This window comes from Callorhinus ursinus, unplaced genomic scaffold (genome assembly GCF_003265705.2).
Source record: "Callorhinus ursinus isolate GAN/ISIS: 27379988/994484 unplaced genomic scaffold, GSC_fseal_2.0 scaffold10, whole genome shotgun sequence".
Classification (NCBI taxonomy): Eukaryota; Metazoa; Chordata; class Mammalia; order Carnivora; family Otariidae; genus Callorhinus; species Callorhinus ursinus.
This window is the reverse complement of record NW_027397072.1, coordinates 14,632,175-14,656,569: the sequence shown is the minus strand read 5'-3', so window position 1 is coordinate 14,656,569 and position 24,395 is coordinate 14,632,175. Positions and strand designations below refer to the sequence as shown.

General features: G+C 38.8%; 1 long non-coding RNA gene across 1 annotated transcript in view; it reads right to left on the bottom strand.

Annotated features, from left to right (window-relative positions):
• LOC141373551 (uncharacterized) overlaps window positions 1-24,395 on the bottom strand; it is a 90,180-nt gene that overhangs the window by 4,254 nt on the left and 61,531 nt on the right. Inside the window, exon 2 of the long non-coding RNA XR_012379631.1 lies at window positions 23,500-23,607. This is a non-coding gene — a long non-coding RNA (uncharacterized lncRNA). The remainder of the gene's footprint in view (window positions 1-23,499; window positions 23,608-24,395) is intronic.

Here is a 24,395-nt window from a genome sequence, read left to right as displayed (position 1 = left end):
CTTTCAATAAAGTAGTATGCTCCTCCAGATAATAGTCATTGCAGTTTTTTTGGTTTGTTTCTTATTTTATAGGTAAGAGCTTGGAAGCTATTTGTGGGAAGGATTTCTCTGCGATACTTAGGAGACTCAGAAGCAGAGGTGGTCCCAGGGAAGCAGAGGGACAGAGGAAAGAGGGAGAACTGCTCATCCTAGAGTTCTTAGATATTGACCGAATTTGAGATTTCTGAAGGCGAAACAGAAACTACCCACAATACACTGCCTTATCTTATTGAAAACCCAGCAAAACAACAACAACAACAACAACAACAACAACAACAACAAAAACAGGGATAGAATCCCTAAAACACAAGAGAGACCCAAAGGGTATTCAGCAGAAACTCTAGAACATCATTCCTCGTTCCCCTTTCCAAAACAGCTAAATAAATGTTTATATGTGTTAAACATTGTGTTCAGTTGTGCATGGAAAAGCATAAGATTTTTCTCATATAGCTTGTTATTTAAAAAACACAACTAGCACAGATGATGTTGCATCTAATCATTGGGCAAGTATTTGTTGAGCATCTACTATATGTTTGGGGCTGATCTAGACATGGAGAGACAATGGTAAGAAAACAGGTAAGGTCCCAGATCTCATGAAATTTGTATTCTAGTGTAAGAAGATAGGCAATAACAGTAAATGAAAATTGGTTCAATTGTTTAGAGCAGTGAAGGAAATTGAGCAGACTGGTTTAGCAGAGGGTGAGTGAAGATGGAGCCATATCAACTGAGTGATCAGAGAGGAAGTCCCACTAAGGAAGAGACACTCCAGCCAGGACTTTTTGGACAGTCCTGTAAAGATAGGCAGGAGAGTGCTTTCAGGCAGGGAAAGCATGTGCAAATGTCATATGGCAAAGGCCTGGCTTTGCTTCTTCAAGAAACAGAAATAAAGTCACTGGAGTTTGGGTTGCAAGGAAGAGAGAGTGGAAGATTACTTCAGAAAGGTGCATAAAGGAGAGGTCATATTAAGACCTTTTGGCTCTAAAAAAGGGGGGGGTGCCCCTGGGTGGCTCAATCGGTTAAGTGTCTCACTCTTGATTTTGGCTCAGGTCATGATCTCAGAGTCCTGAGATCAAGCTCCACCTCAGGCTCTGCAACCTGCCCCTAGCCTTACTCTCCATCCCCCCCCCCCAAAAAAAAAATCCCTTTAGCCAGGGAGCCAGGGTAGGGACTTTTCATTTTATCTCAGGTGCAGCAGAAAGCCACTGGAGAGATTGAAGCCCGGGAGTGACATCGTTTCTGCGTGGAGATCACGGTTACTGCCTTGCAGAGAATGGGTGGCAGAGATAAGGGTAGACGGAGGCAACTAACGGGGGGAGTGTGAATGCCTCAGGCAGGAAGTTGTGCTGTCCGGGCTGGATGCTAATAGTGAAGTGGACAGCATCGGGTACGTTAAGCAGCAGAGCCTGCCAGCCTGCAAAACTTGCTGTAGAATCGGATAGTGGTGCCACATTCTGAGACAGGATCAGTCAGAAGGAACTGGCTTAGAAATGCAGTATTTGGGGAAAGCCACGTGAACTCAGAGTTATGTTTGGAAGAGTTTTGGAGAAGAGGTGAACCTGAGCTGGATCTCTAAGAATGGGAAGAATTTGTACGTGTATTTAATGATGAGTTGCTGAGATTGATTTTGGAGTGTGACTTCACCAACTTCAGCCATTTGTGATTTTTTTTTTTTTGCCATATCCAATGTACTTTTATGTCATAGGTTTTCCTTCAATTGAACCCTCCTCTTGACTTAAGTAATAATATTTTTAAAAGTAAATATTGTTGGGTGGTGGTGGGGTAATTGGGTGATGGGCATTAAGGAGGGTACTTGATGTAATGAGTACTGGGTGTTCTAGGAAACTAAAAATCACTAAACTCTCCCCTGAAACTTATAGTACACTATATGTTAACTAACCTGAATTTCAATTAAAAATAATGATAATAATGGAAAAAAAATATTGTACCAAGGAATTCACAGGCTGGAACTCCTTGAATACTTGATTGAGTTACTTTAACTCTTTTAGCCACCCTAGTCTTAAGAGCTAGTGCTGTGTGTCTCTTTTAGCACTCCCTCCCCGAAACCATGCTGTATAATCATCTGTGTCTTTCCCAGTGGTTGTAGGTTCCTTGTCAGAGACAGGGAGGAATATTTTTTTGTTTGTTTTGCTATTGTTTTGGGGAAGTGCCCGACAGAACCATGTCAGTTTCCTCTTTGCCATGTTTATCTTCGTCTGCCTTGGAACTAGTGGTGAGTAAGTAGTAAGCACTCTGTCCCTACAGCAAAGATTTGTTGAACAAATAACTCTGTTCAGATTATCTTATGGTTTGAATTTCTGGATTTCAACCTCTTGATTCCAATCTGTTGTGGGTTGACTGATGACTCCCCAAAATATATGTCCACCCCCAACTTGTAAATATGACTCTATTTGTAAAAAAGGTGTTACAGATGTGATTAAATTAGGGGTCTCAAGATGTGATCGTCGTGGGTCATCTGGGAGGTCCCTAAATCCAAAGACAAGTGTCTTCATAAAAAGAAGAGAAGACAGACAGGGAAGATCATGTGAAAACAGAAGCAGAGGTTGGACTTACATTGCCACAAACCAAGGAACACCAGAAGCCAGAAGATACCTAAAAGCTGGAAGAAAGAAGGAAGGCTTCTCTCCTAGAGCCATTGGAGGAAGCACAGCCTTGCTGACACTTTGGTTTTGGACTTTTGGCCTCCAGAACCATGAGACAATAAATTTCTATTGTTTTAAGCTACCAACTTTGTGGGAATTTGTTATGCCAACCCTAGGAAATGAATATACAATCTTTATATCTAGCTCAGTGAAGCGCTCAGTGGGTATCTTCCTATGTTATCTAGCAGGGCTAGGATTAGGGTCTGGTGGGTGAGTGAGGCACCCGGGGCACAGAATTTAAGGAAGCACTCACTCAAGCATGCGCATGTCTCCTACCCCTGCAGCCCCAGAGATTATCCAAGGTAGTCCCCAGAAGGGCTTGACGTTTAGAATTCAAGACAAAGTTACAGGTATATTTTCAATTTAAGAGAGTTGAGGCATTGTGATGGGAATCAAGATGCCTAAATATGCCCCTACAAATAAATGTTCATAGAGACCTCGTTAGAGACAACAAGCCCCCAGGAGAGTCTGTTCAGAGGGTTGGCTACAAATTCCAATCATTCAGACACCTCATTTTGAGAAAGGAATAAAGAGAAACAATCTCAGGCTGAATGGTAATTCTGTTAGCATTCCCCTTGATTCTTCTGGGTGTGCCAAACACAGATGGCAAGGAGGAGAGCCGGGGAAAGAGCAGGAATTTCAGAGGGTGATAAAGAGAAGCCCAGAAAAGTGTTGGATAGAGAGAAATTTATAGATGAGAGCCCAGCAAATGCAGAGCATCCCCTGCCAGCACGGTTATCAGTCCAAGTGGTGAGTTGGTCCTGAGTTGTTTTTCCCCCCAGCTGCTCCCCAATGAAATACAGTAACTGATTCCTATTGATGCAAATTACCCAGGCAAGTAAGCTTCTATTTCTAGATTTCTAGATTTTTTTAAGAAGTTAGAAATTCCTCTAATTTTCAACAGAGCTAGAGTTGCCATTGTTGTGGTTAAAGAGATTTGTGTTTTATTAACAGCTACTCAAAAAAAGAAATAAGCCAAAGATAGAAAGATAGTAATCCATAAAATGAACTAGATGATCTAATCTCTGATTATTTCATACACAATCTTAAACGGCTAATCTTTTCATATCCAACTTCCAAAATGTCTCCAACTGGATGACCAAGAAGAAATACTTTAATTGCCCTCAAGTCCGTGATTAAGTGAGAAGAGGGAATTCCCTTATCTTTTGTCTTCAGTTTATTTTCTTAAGTTCTTGTTTTTATGGGGAGAATGTGTACAAGTCAGCTTTGTCCTGTGATGTGAGTTTTCAAGTTGGCAGTGACCCCCAGAATGTCTTCTGGAACTGAATTGCTCCTTTACAGAGGCGGCAACTGAGCCACAGCATGAGGAAATGACTTGCCAAGGCCATCAACAAATTAAACAAAGGAAGGCTTCTTGCATCCTGTTTTGCTGGCATTTTATTAGATATTTTACCAACATTTTCTATCTTAAATTGCCCGACAGTCCTATGAGGCGAGTATCACGTTGTCATTTTATAAGTGATAAGAATAAGATTCAGAGCAAAGTGCATTTTATTTTACAGCAAGCTTCTTTCTTTGAGGTTTTTCCTCCTCAGCCATCCATCTACTTATTAAATTAGACATCTGCTCCAATGGAGGACAAAATTTAAGGATGCCTCCATGTTTCCTCTCCCCCTGGTATTCACAGCCATATGTAATGTCCTCCTCTTGAGTGTGGGTGGGACCTGTGACTTGTTTCCAAACAATAGAATATGGTAAAAGTGATGGGATGCCGCTCACAGGATGTCAGACTCTGTCTTGCTAGAAGACTGACTCTAGAAATGTTCTCCCTTACGGTCAATGCAGGGTAATGCATTCATTCTATACCTTTTTTTTTTTTTTTAAGTTTATGACCAGGAATAGGAAAGACAAGAAGGAGCAGTGACTCCCTCACCTCTCCCCTGCCCTCAAAGGCTCCCTTCCCTGTACCCCACCCTTTCCTCATACCCCTCATTCCTATGGACGTGTCAGGATTGATGACAACCCAGAGTGATTTTTCTATTTCCCGCAAGATAGGGTAAGGAATGTGCTCCCCAGGATCTAGGCGTTCCCTCTCCTTCTTTGGCAGGTGGTATAGAAATTTTGTGGACTGTTTAAAAGTGGGAGTATAAGCCATGTGACAGTTCTGGCCAAAGGTGTGTTGGTGTAGTAAAGTGTAAACTTCCACACTTGGTTCCTAGAGTCCCCTGCAAGGTCCTTCCAAGAGAATGGTTTTCAGACAGAATGAAGAGGATCCGATGGAAGACTCCAAGGCCCTGGAAGATGGAAGGATCCCGGGTCCCTAAACATGTTGTGGAAGGACGCCCATCACACAACTGTCTCATTGTGGGATAAGCAAGAAATAAACCTGTGTAATGTTAGTCACCGGGATTTGGTTTATTACTGCAGTTAGTCTATAGGGAAATTGAATTTTAACTGGTATCAAAGATAATTAAAGAGATAGGACCAATGGATGGAGACCTTTCGCATTGCTGTGTGTAGTGTCTTTGAGAGCGCCAGGATCCTCAAGTTGAACCTCGGTGAATATATCAACCCCTGGGGGCTCTGAGGGTAGGAACAAAGGCACAGATGGAGTCTGTACCCATGAACAGCTCTTTGCAGTCCTGGTCTAGGCAGTAACAAGGCCAGTGCTCTAACCTTCCCATCAGCATGGGCTCTCCCTCCTTAGCAAGTCCATAGTCCAGACTTCCCAGTTCATTTCTAGCTGGTTTCTAGGACTATACTTTTGGGGTGAGGCCTTTTCCAAGGGCTATTATAAACTCTGGGAAAAAGGCCAGAATGTTTCATATTGTAATGGAAAATAATCCTTCCACCCTCAATCTGCACATTTTATTTAAGGTGTGAAAAATGCTTTCCCAGCTTCAGCCAGGAGCATTCAGGTCTCCATGGGGACCTGGGCTGAGAGAGGTGGGGGGCAATGATTAGGTGAGGGAGAAAGCCCTCCCTGAAGCACTTTCCAGAGGAGCAGCAAGCATGTAGTCAGAGGAAAATAAGACTTGACCTCCAGGATGGTTCATATTACATGTCTCTGCCTCACCCTGGTGCCTAGAAGCTCCAGCTCACACTTGGCCTGGGACCAAGGAGACGGGAATGGAGGGGGACCCCTGGTGTGGACTTGGAGTTTAGAAGCTGTAGTGCTGCCTTTGGAGGCTGATTTGATCATCAGACCAAGGGCAGGTGAGGAAAAGGGGACCCCCTCCAGGTTAGCACTTGGGGAGAGTAGACAAACCCTCAGACCCTTAAGTTTAAGAGTTGTCAGGGAAGCTAAAATCAAATCATTTTCAAAGGGACAAAGTAACAAAGTAGTTAGGTGGGTGATGTGTGCAGTAGGTTAAGTTTAATTCTTTCAGAATTCTGGATCCTTATTTAAGTACTTCGTTATTATGTTTCCTTAAATATTTGTGATTGATATTATACCATTTCCAACAATGGTTTCCAGGTGACTAGATAATTTATTATACAATAGTTAAATCTGCAGCTAAAGTCCTTTAGATGCAATGATGTGATATTTGTTGACTACTAATATGGTGATCTTATTCTAGATCTTTTTAAACATCTTTCAAAATTTTAAATGAATCATTAGCAATGTTCTAAGAAATTCATTAATTTTTAAAGCATGATTTACTTTAGAATCATTAATTTGAGACTTTGCTTTATTATCTGATGAAGTAACATTGAAATTTTTAAATTAATGATCTGGTATTTTTTTAAACATTGAGTTTCTGGCTCCAGGTTACAGACCAACTAGTATAACTTCCATTGTAATTGTAAGACAATCATAGCCAAAAGAGCTTACTTCACAAGTTCAAGGTCTATTAGGGAGTAGCAGAGTTGGGATTCTCACTGTAGGACACACTATTTTTCCCTGACTTTGGGCAAGCCAGCTAAAACATTAGGGCTTCTTCCTCAGTGAAATGAGTTTTTTCTCAAGTCTTCCACATTCACCCCAACAATCACCCTGCCAGGAGAGGTTTTCTAATCCTGGTCCACATTGATTTTCCTTTTTTTATTACATGGGGAGAGCACTTCTCATCAGTTTTTGTCAGTTAGACATGTTAAAGAGATATTGCTTCACTGGTCTGTGAACACATCTTCCTCATCTTGGAAGGGCTGACACTTGACAATACCATCCACTGACTACCTACTGCATGCCAGGCACTTGAGAGGTATTTTACAGGCATTATGTAATTCAATCCTTGTGACTACTTTATGGAGGAAATAATATTAGCTCCATTTTACAAATGAGGAGATGGAGACTCATAGAGATAAAGTTACTTCTTAGAGACCACATAGCTGGCCCATGCCGGGATCCATTAACTTCACGGTGGCATAAACTATTTGTGTCCTACTTGATTCCTCTTTCCCCCCCTACTTTCTTTACATCTAATCCATCAGCTAGTTCTGCTGGTTTTTACCTCAAAATAGATCCTGAATCTAAGCATCTCATACCATCGCCTCTGTTATGATCCTAATCCAAGTCACCTACACTTCTTGATGTAGTCAGAGAATTCATTCTCTACACAATAAACTGAATGATCTTAAAAAAAAATCATATGACAAACTCCCAGTGGTTTCCCATTTTGTCTCATACTTCGTCTCATAGCCTACGATGCCCTGATGACCCAACACTTACCTAAATGTTATGTATTACAATAGAAAATAAATCACCCGCTTTCAATGGACACATTTTATTTAAAGTATGTGTTATGGATGAACTGTGCCCTTCCCCACCAAATTCTTATATAGAAATCCTAATATCCCATACCTCAGAATATGACCGTATTTGGAGAGAGGGCCTTTAACAAGGAAATTCATGTAAAATGACACTCTATGCATACTCCATAATCCTCTACGGCTGGCGTCCTTCCAAGAAGAGGAGATTATGGCACAGAGAACACACACAGTAGGATGACTATGTGAGGACACAGGGAGAACTCATATGAGATAGACAGATAAGAGGAGATTTATTATAGGAATCGGCTCACATGATTTTAAAGCCTAAGTAGTCCCATGATCTGCCACCTACAAGCTGGAGAATGGGAAAAGCCAGTGGTATGATTCAGTCTATGTCTAAAGTCTGAGAATGGGAGGGTAGGGGGTAAGGGCTGATGGCGTAAGTTCTGGTCTGAGTCTGAAAGCCTGAGAACCATGAGTGCCCATGTCTTAGGGCAGGAGAAGATGGGTGCCTCAGCTCAAGCAGAGAGAGTGAATTCTCTCTTCCTCTACAGTTTTGTTGTATTCAGGCTCTCAACAGACTGAATGATACCCACTAGTGATGGTGAGAGCAATCTTCTCTACTCAGTCTACTGATTCAAATGTGCATCTCTTTCTGAGACACTTTTACAGACACAGACCTGAAAATAATCATTTGACCAGCTATCTGTACATCCCTTAGCCCCATCAAGTTGACACATAGAATTAACAACCATACAACCCTAGCAAACTAATATAGTCTGACAAATGCTTACCCAGCTTTAGCCAGGAGCATTCCGGTCTCCATGGGAACCTTGGTAAGAGGATAGGGAACAGTGATTAGGTGAGGGAGAGAACCTTCCTCCTCCTTGAAGCATCCATTTGCCCAGCTTCCCTTAACCATACACGTCCAGCTTCTCTGGCTTCCTTTCTTTCTTGAACTTACTTAACCCATTCCTGATTATTTTCTTAATGGAACGATCCCTCTGGCTATTGAACTTGGCAGGGGTGTCTTCCTCTTTTAATTCAAGTACCAGTGAGATCTTTCACCTAATCCAATTAGCCTCCCATCACCGTTTTGCTTTTGTTTTCCTTCATAGCACTTTTTACTCTCCAATGTGATTGATGTATTTATTTGATGAACTGTCTCCCCTGACCAGATTCATAAGAGCAGTGCCTGATTCATAAGTAGAAGCTCATTAAATCTTTGTTCAGTGAATGAATAGATGGATTTGGCCCTAACTTCTTTAAAGCTTATTTATCTGTATTCTCATGTCTCAATATAGAGCTTGTCACAAAGTAGATTCTCAATAAAAGCCACATAAATTAAACAGACTCACAAATAGACATTGTGTGGATGCTGAAGGAATAAAATTAGGAACATATTTTATATATATAGCTCATGCTTATAAGTCTCTTCCTTTATGACTTTGAAGTTGGGAAGAAATATGAACAGAAAGGAAAAAAATCTGTTGTTAATAAACCAGAATATTGAATTTTTGCCCAGAGTGTCAGGAGATATGTGAGAAAGTGATCTGGAGGGTCACAGAGCCAAACCGAGGTCCTGTCTTAGTCCTTTCCCAGTCACCGACATCATTCCAGAGCATTCCTAGAACAATTCGCCTATCTCTCTTTAAAATTGGAAATTGATTAATTCCTTACTTCCAGTATAAAAAGGAATCTGAACTCTAGAGAAGGCCATCAATATGTTCAAATATCTTAAAGCACGAGATTGAAGATAAGATCATATGCTGCATCCATATCCCCAGGCCACTTTAACTTCTGTGAGAACCACTCCTTTGCTACTGATTTCAATCCTTTGTTTCAATTCTCCATTCAATTTGAACACAAATTTGATATACTCAAGTTTGTGGAATGAAAAAAAAAAAAAGGACAGAAACTGGATGGATGGTCACCAATCTTGTTTCCCCTTCTGGACACCCAGCTAAATCACATTTTCTGGCTCTAATTTAGGAAAGGTCAGGCCCCAGTACTAGTGTTTGACCATAGAACGTGAGTACAAGTGGCATGTGTCACTTCCAGATTGAGACAGTCAAGAGCTTCACAAAACCCTCTCTCCTACTTCTTTTCTCCTGGGGACTTTAGAGACCAAGTGTGGATGGTTGCAGTTCCTTAAGATGGAAGATATCTGGGTCGCAAAATGACTCCATGGAACAGAAACTATGGCCAACAAACATTAGATTATTCCACATCGTTAAGAAAAATACTTCTATTATTTTGAGTCACTGACATTTTGGTATTGTTTGTTATAGCAGCTTTATAGTTTGTGTTCTCACAAATATAAATAAAGTGACTTAACAGAATTCCTTGGGTTGATTCTGTTCAGTATTTAGGATTATGGATATTTTTATTTCAGGATATATTAAGAAGTTTCAATGCAATTGTCTTCTTATTATGAGTAATAATAATTTAATTAACCATGGTGTTAAATGTTTTGGAATACAGGAAGATTATGTATCTCTCAAATTTTTAATTTAATATTTTAACATTATATTTACATGTATAAGTGCATATTGATTTAACTATATTATGAATGGGATCCTGATCATCTTGAAGTCATTAAGAAAACCCATTCCCTGGTCAGAGCAAGGGAGATAATGACTTTAAGATTTTAAAAAGTCAGCAATATAGTGAAGGTAGAAAGGAAATGCTGTCCCAGCCTGATAGACCTCCTAAAGGCCAATATAGTCCAGGATACATCTATGTACTGATGCCAACAATATGATGGATGCTCACACTCTGTAGTTCATCCTATACTTCTGTTCTCCATTGAGTTCTATGATTACCACGTATCTGTTGTTTCTCTTCTCAAACCTGCTTATGGTAGTTGTACTTGCTATTACACTTAAATAATGTAATTAAAGGTTATATAAAATGATAAAATATCATTGAAAAAGGAAAATTGTTGTTTTTATGAAAACTAGATAAAAGAGAGTTACCGAAAAAACTTTGGTTGAGTTCAGTATCTAAGAGGCAAATGTCTAAGAGAATGTGTGTGTGTTGTGTGTGTGTGTGTGTGTGTGTGTGTGTGTGTGTTTTGGGGAAGTGTATCATTTAAATTTCCCTGTATAATAAACCAACAAAAATGTTATACCTTACAACAACAACCAATTACTTAGCTAATTATTCTGCAAGTTGATAATTTGATTTGGACTAAGTAGCATTTCTCTGACTCATATTCCTGGGGTCCTCTAAGCACTAATTAAATTAAAGCGCGTCAGTCTTGCTGGTCTTCTTTTCCCCTGGGGCAGAGACCAAAAGGTACTTTCCGTGAAGCCTCCTCCTACCTGCTCCAGCAGCTCTCGGGAGTCGGACGCTGACGGAGAGGAGTGTGAAGACAAGAGCGAAGTGGAATCCAAAGAGTCCTCAGAGTCCGAGATGCTGAATTTGGAGGAGGAATTTGATGGGGTCCTGAGAGAGGAGGTCGTGGCCAATGCCCTTCACCAGTTGGGGCGCTCAGACTCCGGGACTGAGCAGGTCTATCTCAATCTAGCTTTATCGGTTGTGATTTAATTGACATTAGCATTCTCTGTGAATATGTTCACCCACAGAAGTTGGATCTTTCAGTAAATAAAATTGAAGATCTGTCTTGTGAGAGTTGTATGCCTTACCTTCTAGAACTTAATGCTTCTCACAATAAACTGACGACATTCTTCAATATCAAGCCACCCCAAAATCTCAAGAAGGTGGATTTTTCCCACAATCAAATTTCTGAAATGTGTGATTTGTCAGCATACCAGGCTCTCACTAAGCTAATTTTGGACAGTATCCTTTGAATGAATAAAGGGAAAATTTGGGTAAAAAAAAAAAAAAAAGACCTGATCAGGTTGACTGATCTTGGGTGGGCTTGTTTATGTGGCAGCAATCAGCCATTTGGTTGACTGAAGACAGTCCAGATAACTGGAGCCTCTCTCCACATGGTCTTGGTCTTTTATCCTCCATGTGCTAGCCCCCACGCTGTTACATGAGGCTGCAAGGTGCCAAAAGCATCCAGAAGATGTGCCCTTTCAAGTCTGTTCACGTGTTTGCTGCTTATGGTGCCATTGGCCAATGCAAATCATACGGTCTAGGCCTATTGTCAGTTTGAGGAGAGCATGAATATTGAAAAAATGAGACTGAATCTGGGTGAGAACTACAATTATCTCAGCACAAGAGGAATAATCATAGGAGTTCTTCACTTAAGTCATTGTACAGGTGCTTTTAATTTCTCGTTCCATTTTAAAGAAACCAAAAAATCTTGAATGTCATAGATAACATGGCAATGGTTAATGCAAAAAGATATGTATATATATGTGTGTGTTGTGCAAGTGTGTGTGGTATTATATATATTAATATAATACATAATAATAGAAGTAACATAATAGAAGTAACTTCCGATAATAATATATATTTAAGATAATAATATATGTAATACATATAATTATATTAAATAAATTCTATACCACACACAATTAAAAGATATAATTCAAACTGGGAAAATACCTTCACCAAATGTGAAAGGCAGTGGTTTACAGCTCTTACTGTAATATGTAATATGGCCTTACCAAATTAATTTTTTACATTTTCTGTATTTAGTTTTTATTAAAATTATGATAGTAATTAGTTGTTGTTGAAACAAATGATGTTATATATACACAAATGCAACACATTTCAATCCTTTACCACCCTAATATTTATAGATACATTAAAGTATTCTTGATTGTTTTTTATTAAAATACGATTATATTATACATATTAGTCAGCCAATTACTTTTTCTACTTGACAATATATCATAGCTACTCCTACAAGTCAGTCATATAGAACTGCTATTTTTTTCTAAAATTTACATATACGTGCATTTTATATAAACTGCACCATATACATATATTCATTTCATTTTATTTATCGTGATAAAATATTTATAGCATAAATATACAGCTATATTACCTTTTTTGGAAAAATATTTGAGAAACCATTAATAGTGATAACCTCTGAAAAGAAAGAAAAGTGATGGTAGGATAGTAAAGGGAGATGTTTTCTTTTTATGTATACATTTTCTAGTATGCATAATTTTTTTAGCCATGTCATGCACTTTCTTAGTAAACTAATTTTTAGAGAAAACAACAGAGAAGATCAAATAAGCAATATGGAGAACAAGAGTCTATTTGCAACCATAGTTACAGAAGTATTTTTTTTAATTACAAGAAAATACTATGTATATTTTTATATCTGTAAACTAAAAATCTAAAAAAGAAGCCCTGTATATCATAATAATATATATCATAATATTTAATATTGGTAAAAATACAAGAAAATGAAATGCTCTCACTGATGGGAATGCAGGCTTTTCTCCATAGTCTTGAGATGAATTTGGTGATATGTAGCATGAACATTAAAATTGTTCCTGAGTAGGGGCACCTGGGTGGCTCAGTCCGTTAAGCATCTACCTTCAGCTCAGGTCATGATCCCAGAGTCCTGGGATCGAGCCCCGCATCAGGCTCCCTGCTTATTGGGGAGTCTGCTTCTACCTCTTCCCTTCACCCCACTCATGCTCTCTCTCTCAAATAAATAAATAAAAATCTCTCAAAAAAATTGTTCCTGAGTACACAGTTAATGGAAATAGTCACAAATCCATTCAAGGTTTTATATAGAATGAAAGATGGATTACAAAACTAATTATGTATAGTAAAAGCTCAGATCTAAAATAGTCTAAACTAGAAGGGCAGTAAAACTACAAATATCTTTAAATAATAAAATAGTATGAAACCATAGTTTTTTCTAAGAATCTTTAGTGATATAGTAAAAAGGTTCAGTATTTAATGTTAACTGACAAAAAGAATTTTGTTTTACATTCAATACCAATTTTTATTTAAAAGTATATAAAGTATGGGAGAAAATTTATCCAACATTAATAGTAATTGTCTCTGTCTGTATGCTTACTCATTTCTGTGTCTTCTGGTTTCTTTCATACTACTTTGTCACATTTCACATTTTCAATGATGAATTCCTTTCTTTTAGAATGGGAAAAAATACAATGCTTTAAAAAAAACTAAGATGTTCCTAATAATGTATATTAAGTACACATATATCAACTAAGGTCAACATTTAACTGCTATTTTCCATATGGTAAAGGACAATTCTGGCAATGTTATCAATTACTGCTCAGCATTTTTCTCACCATTTATTTAATTATGGTTATAGTTATTTGTGTCTGCAGTAATTCAATAGAAATATTTTTATGACAAAAATTCAAGAATATATCTCATAAGGATATTAGTAGAAATGCTGTTAGGATGTTGAATTATGTGACTTTTTCTCTATTTAAAAAAATCTTATTATATGTTGTCATAGCATTTACAGTGAGTCAAATTTTATTCGAAAAAAATGATAATACAGATCTTCCCGTATGGGGTTATGTCTGGATAAACCCATCATAAGTTGAAAATAAACCAGTAAAAAAAATGCCTTTACCTAACCTACTGAACATAATAGCTTAGCCTAGCACTGACTTAACTGTGCTCATAACACTTCTATTAGGCTATAGCTGGGCAAAATCATCTAATATAATGTCTCACTTATGATATCGTGTCGATTATCCCATGTCATTTATTGAAAACTGTGCTGAAAGTGAAGGACAGAACAGTTGTATGGGGGCAGAATGATTGGTAAGTGTGTCTGTCGTTCGCCCTCGTGATCATGTGACTGATAGGAGCCACCACCACCTGGCCGCTGCCACCACCCAGGATCGCAAGAGAGGATCACACCCAGTATCTCCAGTCCAGGAAAAGATCCGAATTCAAAATTTGAAGTAAGATTTCTCCTGAATGTGTATAGCTTTCACTGTAAAGCCAAAAGTTACTAAGTTGGACCATCATTAAGTCCAGAACTGTCTGTTTGAAAAGGTAATTGCATTTATTTATTTTTTTAAAAGATTGTATTTATTTATTAGACACAAAGAGAGAGAGAGCATAAGCAGGAGGAGTGGCAGAGGGAGAGGGAGAAGCAGGCTCCCCGTGAAGCAAGGAGCCCCATGTGGGGCTCGATCCCAGGACTCGGGGATCATGACCTGAGCCAAAGGCAGACGCTTAACCAACTGAGCCACCCAGGCGCCCCTGAAAAGGTAATTGCATTTAGCCTGAAGATAATCTTTATTAGAAATATTCTACCCACACAAAATCCAGAATTCTCAACTCTAAAAGAAGTTTAGAATCATCAAATTAGTATCATAAATTATCCTAACATTATTATTAGGTGCTTAATTAGTTAATTAATTCAAGTTTTCAATATTCCACTGATCCTTATTAAGTACCATCTCTGTGGCAATCCCAGTACTAGGGATTGGCTTTTTAAAAATGTATTAAGACAAAGTCCATGCCTTTGGGGACCTCATAGCCCAGTAGGGGAGAGGCGCAGATAAAATGGCAAATAATTACAAACTAGTATGCTCAAATGCAAATATATCCTAAATAGAGAATAGAAAGGCAACCAAGAAGCGAGGGGGGGCGGAATTTGGGGGAGGAGAGAACTGTTAAGGAATTACTTTCAGGGGTTAGAGGTTAGGGTGGGGCCGGAGAGCATTTCGTTTAAGCTGCAATTGATATCAGGATTTGAGTGATATTTGTTGGACAGTCTTTAGTTCCAGAAAAAACCATAGATTAAAGATTTTGAAAAACAACAAAATTTTCCCGTCTTTCTTAATTCAGCTAATACGTACAGCTAATAGCTTGTTTTGAAAGAGGCAGAAACATGAGTCACCTGGAATAAGACCCACAGAGTGGACATTCCCAAAACACCAGCTACTTTGCATCTCATTATCTATTCTGATTTAGGGGGAAAAAAAATCTCCAAATTCTAAGATAAAAGATATTTAAACAGTGCCAACCTCAGAAGCCATCAGGAGGAGGCTGTGCCTTTCTTTTTCTAAACTGGAGGCAGCTCTCAAGACCCTTGACTCACCTCAGACAGTGAAAGCTTTCTGGCAAACACGCTTGCATTAGGACATGGGAGTGAGGGATGTTGAGACCCCTTGGCTTCCCTCCCCTCGGTGACAAGTTATTTTCTTGAACTTATTGCATTTAAAGATGTTCTTTCTTATCATTTGTAGAAAATTTTACAACAGCCAAAGAGAAAATGTCTTAGACTCCACATTCATCAATAGCTTGCTTACATGGAAAGTTGTATTTTATAAAAGGTGACTCATGTGTTTATGTAAGCATATCTAAGTGTTCATACTGTCCAATGTGGCAGCTCACGATAAATCTTTTGAACAAATGTGTTTTTGCATTTCTACACATGTAACACATAGAGTTGCAACTGAACTAATAATTTACATTTTCAGATGTTTCGTCTTTCCAAGCTAATTGACTTCCTGAGCTGGGACTCTGCTGAAATCTGCTGAGCCAAATTCTCCCAGTGCCAAAACTACTCCCTAGTAGGGTGAGACCCATTTGGAAGTTGCATTAAAACTTCTTAAGGCTTCCAGGCAATGACTGTTTCAAGAAGGGCTCAAAGCTACATTAGAAAAGTCAATATATCTTGAAACGGGAATATTTTTTAACATAAAATGAAAGCATGTATTAACTTTTTAAAATGATGAACTGGAAATGAGAGATTTGTCAGATTTTTCTAGTATAGACTACGCATCTGTGTGATTACCAAACTGGAAAAGCTAATTGAAAAATAAGCTAAAAAAAAAAGGAGAGAGAGAGAGAGAGAGAGAGAGAGAGAGAGAGAGACTGAGGGAGTGGGTAATTAAAACTCTTGCTATTTTTTAAAGATTTTATTTATATGTTTACTTTAGAGGTAGGGAGGAAGAGAGAGAGAGAGAGAAGGGGAGGAGCAGAGGAAGAGGAACAAGCAGACTCTGCTGAGTGTGGAGCCCAAAGTGGGGCTCAGTCCCATGACCTTGATGATCATGACCTGAGCCAAAATCAAGAGTCAGACACTTAAACAACTGAGCCACCCAGGCATCCCTGAACTCTTTCCATTCTAATTTCATTGCTTTAAAATTTAAATACCTTCCTCAAGAGAAAGCAAGCTTCCCCAAAGTACAGAATCAATCACTATGGTCCTAAAGGAACCATGTTGGCCATGGAATGAAAAAACTAAAAAAGGAAAAAAGCAATGTGGGATAGTGGGTATGTGCCTATTTTTTAGATATTTCTGTGTCAAATATCATTCTTACCACTTACCAGCTATATGCTTTTTGGGAAATTTAACCTCTCTGAGCCTCAATTTCTAAACTGGTAAAATAGAAATCATATTTAGTTAGGTCATATATATAAAGGACTTATGTGAGTAAATACTTAAAAAGCAGTAGCTAAGGGTTTATCCTTTTAAGCACTTAAACTTAAAAAAATCATTACTTCAAATTTAAATCTTTCTAAAAATGCTTTATGCACATTTGTACCTTCATAAGCAGAAGATACTCAATATAATTTAACATTTTTAAAATAACTCAATAACTTGCTGGATCCTGCTCAAGACTGCAAACCTGGGTTCTTGCACTAAATAGTCCTCACACTGAAATTTAGCTGTGCTGGCTTTATATTATTTAAAAATGTTCTTATTAGTGGTAATGTGGACTGAAAGAACCCCCCCTTTTTTTTTCCAAAGCAGATCCAATCTTGCATTGAGAGAATGGGATGGGCACAGGGAAAAACCTAGATATTATATGATGAATTTTAGAAATTTTCTAATTAAAACTATTTTGGAAGGAAACAGGTCATATAATGATAGAGGAACTGGAATTTAAACTTTCCAAAGTTTAAATTATACTCCAATCCTCCAATTGAAAGAGAAAATATCACTATCAAATAAATAGTAATCACCCTAATTGAGTTACCATACATATTCCTCCAATAGTGACTCAATATTTTACACTGAAGTGCATATTTAGAAACAGAAGGCTCAGCTCTTGTTCTATCCTGCCCTATCAAGTTTTTATCTGGAAAATCATACGTTTCTGTATTTTCTATTTAATCATTCCTTGAGACTACATAGGATGATGGACTTACAACTTAGAGAATGAAACAATTTTTTTTTGCTTTGTTTTTCTAAATATAAAATCCCTATAGATCTCTTATGATGAGAATCTGCTCCAATAAACTTATTTCCAAAAGAAGGGATTTTCCTTACATTTCCCAATGATTTAATCAGAGTACATTGGCGTATTCACTCCTGGAAGAGCCAGGAAAACCTATATGGATTATTTCAGTGCCACAGAAATGAAAACTAGGAGGTACTTAGAGCATTTTACAATGATTTACTCACTTGGTATGACAAAATTTTCCAACCTTAAGATTAGCTAAAAGTAATTTAATTTCAACATTTTACTGAAATGCAAAGCCAGATATTCTCAGTAGCCAAAAGACATGGGGCCAGCTGGAATTACAGAGCCCAGAGAGGGTGCCTTAATACCCTTAGGCCACTGAGTTTTTGTTTAGTGTTTCCTGCTAACTTCCTCCCTTTTAACAAAGAAGCAGATCTGGGCACCTGGGTGGCTCAATCAGTTGGGAGTCTGACTCTTGATTTCGGCTCAAGTCATGATCTCAGGGTCATGGGATCAAGCCCTGTATAGGGGAGTGGGGGGGTCAGCGGGGAGTCTGCTTGAGATTCTCTCTCTCCCTCTAAACTTCCCCACCACGCTCTCTCTCTCTCTCTCTCAAATGGATGGATAAATCTTAAAAACAAATAAACAAAAAACCAAGGAAGCAGATCAAGCTAAGTTAGTGTTGAAACATAAACTAGGCAAAGAACATTCTAATCATCCTGAGAAACAGACTTCAATTCTCTCCTTTTCCCCAAGAAGCTAGAAAGTCAGTGGATTGAGGGGGTCATAGAAACTGCTAGTAATATCTAGGATTAGCTAACTTGCTTTAAGGATTTGCTTTGAGCCTAAAGTGTTTTCTACCAGCCTAGGATTTGGTCCTGAGACCTCTCTTAGGGGGAGAGAGAGAAAGAGAATCTTAAGCAGGCTCCATGCCTAGTGCAGAGCCCAGTGCAGGGCTCAATCTCACAACCTTGAGATCATGACCTGAGCCAAAATTAAGAGTCAGACACTCAACAGACTGAGCCACCCCAGCACCTTGGTCATGAGACCACTTTAAACATTATTTACGTAATGGCAAACGTGAGAGCTTCCATCAGTCAGGGTCCACTCACAAGACAGGAACCACACAGTAATTTGAGTAGAGAAAATCTAATGGAACCTAATAGCTATAATAGGGGATTGAAGTAATGAAGAATTAGCTCATAAGAAATAAAGAGAACTCTAAAGAATACAGGGATAGCAGATATAAGGAGCAACCATTACCTGTAGAACTCAAAGGAAGAGCCTCCCATCCATAATCCCAGGGCTGAGATCAGGTACTGGCTGAAGAGCATGGTCCTGGCTCACAGGGTGGCAGAGAAGTTTCTGTGGGGCATTCCAATCTGCTCTCCAGGGAAAGCGACTTGCTGGAGGCGCTGTGCTATAAAATCGCTGGAGGGGATCACTTGGGAAGCCGGTAGGCTGCTGACTGCCGCTGGTTGCTGGTGCACTTCAGGCTGCTGGAGTCAGGAGCTGGAGGAGTGGCGCATATTCCAAGAGCCCGGGACTGGCAAATCTCTGTGCCACAAAGCCCAGGCACAGGGGAAAGAGGAAAAGGGTGTACTGACAGGGCTGGGCCTGATGCAGGAGTCTGCTGAGAGAGCACACTAGAACCAGGGGCGACTCCTTCTTCCCGCAATGTCTGACAAAGATTTACATTATGCTGGATAGTAAGAGAAAAGGTATTTCTCCATATTTTCACAAAAGAGACAATGGTGGCTGAATTTGGAGCTGATAGGCAATACACCGCTGGCTGGCAAAAAACTCAAAGAAGAAGCACCCTCTGATGTCGTGCTGAGAGCTAAGTTACCCTCCCTGTGGGTAAAAGAGATCCTGGTGTCAAGGAGGCTGTATGTGAATGGCTTGGAGGCATTTTCAAAAGTGGAGGCTCTGAGGGGCACCTGGGTGGCTCAGTTGCTTTAGCCTCTGCCTTCAGCTCAGGTCATGATCTCGGGGTCCTGGGATGGAGCCCCACATCAGGTTCCCTGCTCAGCAGGGAGTCTGCCTCTCCCTCTCCCTCTGCCCCTCCATGCTGCTCATTCTATCTCTCTCTCTCCCTCTCTGTTAATAAATACATAAAATCTTAAAAAAAAAATGTTGAGGCTCTGAGACTCTCTTCTTCTCCCTGTGCCATTGAGTTATTATTATGATTTTCCTTGACTTCGCCGCGCTTTTATGTTAAGTGCCAGAGCCTCTATCAGAAATAACATGTTCAGTGACTGCCACTGCAAAAATAGCATCCTGTTGGCATTTATTCTAATGCGGGAATAAGACAGTATATATTTATCATGCTCCTATTATGTGTCAGGCATTCTTACAGGTACTTTTCATGTCTTATTTTAAACTTAAAGAATGTGGGTATTTCATCCGCATTTGATAGAAGATAATTAATAGGGTCAAAATTACTCAGCTAGTAACCATCTGTTTAATATTTTATATGAATTTAAACTTGCAACTTTGGGAAAGTTATAGAATCCTTAGACATGTCAGTGTCCTCTTTAGCATATGGGGTAGTAGTACTTACCTCATAAAAAGAGACAGATGAAAAGAAAGGTCACCCAAGGCCCCAAAACTTTAAAATACCAAGCTGGAATTTCAATGCAGTTTTGTGAAAATTCAAGGCCCATTTTCTTTACACCATGCCACCCTTCCTTTTAGGCTACAAAATCTTTTTTACTTAATAATCTTTTTTAAATTTAATTCCAATTAAAGGCTTATAAAATTTCCTTTAGACCAAGTACTTGTGAGAAAAACAAATTTCACTTTGCCATGAGTTGGAAGCATACTCAAATAGGCAAAGCTTCTTTCCCAGTGTTTTTTTAGATAAAAAGAAAAACATCTGAATTCTAAAAAAAATGTAAACATTAAAATTCTGACCTGATAAATTACTTAATTTAAAAGAAGAATTCTTTACTTGATAGAATGTTCAGTATAGGTTTTCTTGAAGCAACCAAATCTTTTAGTGCATTAAAAACACTATAGTCGACACAACTTTGATTAGAATAGCATTTTTCATGGAAAATTTTAACTGTTTAGAACACCATTATATGTATGTGCCCATGTGCATGAAATCAGTCTTAACTTGAAGATTATAGACTAAGAGGTAATTTGTAAATGCCATTTGTAATTACTTGTAAAAACATAATAAATTTGACATAGATCTTGATTTATGCCTCAATACAAGGATGGAGTTGGGCCAGATCAATGGTTTCCAAACTTGGGTGAGCTGCGGAACCCTTTGTATACCCACCTCATGGAGCAGTGAGCAGGGATTAGCAAAACTACACCGGCTGAAAGGAGAGTCCCTATTGGCTGGACTTGGTGACCTCTAACAGTCTAGGATTCTGCGCTTTGAGAAAGAAGCAGCTCAAGTATGCACTCTATTCAAATCCACCATGAGAACTGTCAGTATCATATTATAACAAGAGCTTGACCTTTATTCAAATAACATTTGCCTAAGATCTGGTGGCCTTGGAACCTCCACGCCCAGGAGCTATAATATTCCTATTGGGCCAGGCCTTTGATGGAGCTCAGATGACTTGTCAGATGACAAGTATCTTAGGAGATGACTTCTTTATATCTTCACATTTAATCCCCATGAAATACTGCAGCATGGATGTTATTATCCTCATTTTACAGATAAGAAAATAAAATCTCAGAAAGGTTGAGTAGTTTTTTCTTTCAGTCACCTGGTTAACAAATAATGGGCTCGAGTTTGAAGCCAAATTTGTCCAGTACCAGAGCTCTTTTACTATACGATGCTTGTCTCTCCCAAAAATATCAACACACTGTTAATTTTATCATCTCAACACACATGTTGCCACTGCCCCAGTTCCTAACAGTGCCAGACATCAATCCTGGCTGTCTTCATACTCCCGCTCAAGAGAGTCTCCTGAGTCTCCTGCGAAGTACCCTACCATTCCTGCTACCACTCATCTAAAAATCCTATCTTTTCTTTAGTTCAGCCTCCTCCACAGAGCTGCCTGGCTACTTTAAACCTCGAGAACCTCTTATCTCTGGATTGCTTTGGTCCTATTCATACAAAACATTTCATTTTTGATTCAAATTATTGTTTTTATTAGTCATTATTCTAGTTTTTTTCCATTTTGTATTCTTAACATGAATTCTGTATTTCACATGAAACGTATATTTTTATAAACTTCTTCATCCTCTACAATGAGGCATGTAACACATGGAGAGTCAAGAGGAAGTATATTTACTCAGGTGCTCAGTAAACACATGTTGAAAGAATGTTATCTAATTGTCAAATATTCTTGGTTATGGAATCATCAAAAGCACAGCACTCAATACAAACATCATTAATTTAGTCATTGGTTCGAACAACAATGACTGAATGTCAGCTATGTGCCAGCCATTAAGAACAAAATGCTTCTATGTATAAATGTATAAATCATAAATAGATTGGAGAACCCCAGGCAGTTTAACAGATGAGGCAAGACATAACGCACGCCTGAACCAAGGTGACGGCCAAACGTGTGAAGAAGTCACGGTCATGAGGAATTTCCTAGACCTGACTGCTGGTCAGATATTCAGAGCACAGAGTACAGGGCAGGAAACAGATCAGGATAACTCCCAAGATTTTAGTCTAGGGCTCCAGACTACACTAATCTGACAATGGGGCAATTTACTGGGGAGTACAGAAAGAAGAGCAGGATAATTGGATTGATCATTAATTTAATTTAGGAAATACTGAGGATAAGACCCAGAGAATATTCATGAGGCAGGTGAATACACAGAACTGAAGCTTCCTGGAGAGGCAAGTCCAGAGATAAATATTTTAAATCATCAATATACAGGTAGTAGTTAAAATTGTGCATGTGGATGAGATTATGTAGAAAGAATGTACAGGATGGAAGAGAAGTAAATCTCTTAGGCATCCAGGAGAACACCAGTATTTAAGCAATAGGTACCAATTATACTTCAATAAAGCTAGGGGATGGAGGGAGACAGGTGAAGAACGAATTGCCAGAGAAAGTGACTAAGAAGGAATTTTAAAAGTAAGTAATATCAGAGACAAAGCAAAGAAATGTCCCTAGACATTTGTCTTTCTTATTCCACACAACAGATGTTTAAAATTTTTGTCATTCTTCTCAACAGGGACACTGCATTTGTACAACCCTAAGGGGTACCATTTATGTAATATACGTGAATGGACCCTTCAGGAATTGTGCAAGTCTGTGATGGGATGGCTCCCCAGGTCCCTTTTCCAATTGACCTCGTGCTTAACACAGAGACATTTTTTTCCCGAATTCATAGACGATATCAAGAATGATCTCCTTGCCCTTACCTCCCTTTCGCTGTCACCTCAGACTCTTCATCCACCTAAGCCTAGGGGTGCTTTGGTTCATTTGCACGTCATGGAAGCTTGCTCCTCTATTAACGTTCTCCTGATGCTGTCGTCCAGGCCCACACTCAGCTTGAACAGAAATTTTATAGAAATGTATGAAAAAAATACAATGGCAATACAATACCGTCCTCACAGTCATTTCTGCAAAGGTGTTTTTGTCAATTCATTTAGGATTTGCCAGGACTGGAGGATATTTCATCTACCGTAAAAATAAAACTTTCAAAAGTGTCATCAAATAGAGAACTTTGTACGTGCTCTAAATGAAAAGATGTTCCCTGAAAGATGCAGCTCTTAATGCACAGTGTAAAATGCTTGTAGCTTTTATTATGGCCTAGATGAAAAACATGTTTTACTGCATACCAGAGTAACAGACGTCAACTCACTTTTCAAATTGGGAACAGCTTTTCATTTTGTTCTATTCAACAATTTCTGGGTCCTAATTCAACCTTCCCTCCCTCCATCCTACCTCCCACTACTATGCATTCGTCTTCGCTCTAGCAAAACAGTGTCACAAACTACTTTTTCAAATGGCAAGGGCAACACGTGTGAGGTGACAGAAGGAGAATTTTCAAGGTAGGAATCTCCCATGCTCTCTCCCCTTCCATTCAGCAAGAATAAGAGGGGACCTGAATGGTGAAATATTTACTACCTTAACATTGCTGATTGAACACAAACCACAGGAAACCCCGATGTCCAGAGTAGTAGATCAGAGGGGGAAGTCATGTGGTCGTAGAGCCAAATTTTGATTTCTAGCCTCCTGTGTAAAAAAAAAAAAAAAAAAAAATGACCATCTGCCATGCTGCTCAAACCCATAATGGAAGTATCTGCCACAATCCTCTTCCAAGTACCACTACTTTATTTACTGATGATTAGCAAAATAAGTTCATTTTTTAAAAAAGTTTAAATATAATTGGAAGCTTGAATACAATTTCAGATGGTAAGTAATTGATATACAAGGTTTTTTGAGTATTAATAAATTGTAAGGTTTACTCCTTGGAGGAAAAAATTCAGATCTCATTTCATTTTATAATTGAACACAAACTTTGAACCAAGTTCTATTCATATATGTTAAATGCGAAGTTCTTGGAGCTGAAACATTTTCATCATACATGTTCTCTGCTGGTGGGAAGGGTATGTTTGGTTTTGTTTTAAGAAACAATGGAGCCCAGGGTCTGAACATAGTCCTCGAGATCAGGAGATCTGAGTTTTAATCCTGATCCCCAATCTGGACAAGTCTGTAAACTTTCTGTACCAAATTCAAAATGGGGAAGATATATAACTTGCCTCCATTTGCTCCAAAGAGCTATTACCAGCAGAAGTGAGGTAATCGGTGTGAACGCACATTAACCTCTTCAAACAAAGAATGGTGAAGAAAAGCAAGACAATGAACATTTTTTGAAACAATATATGATATTTTTCCTTCAGCCTTTTTTTAGATAGCCAAGTTTAAAGTCAGTGGTGCCCATTTAAAAAAGGAAAATCACAGAAACATGCAGGGAAATTTGGAATCAATTTATTTAAAGACATGTTCTTTGCAGCTGTTGT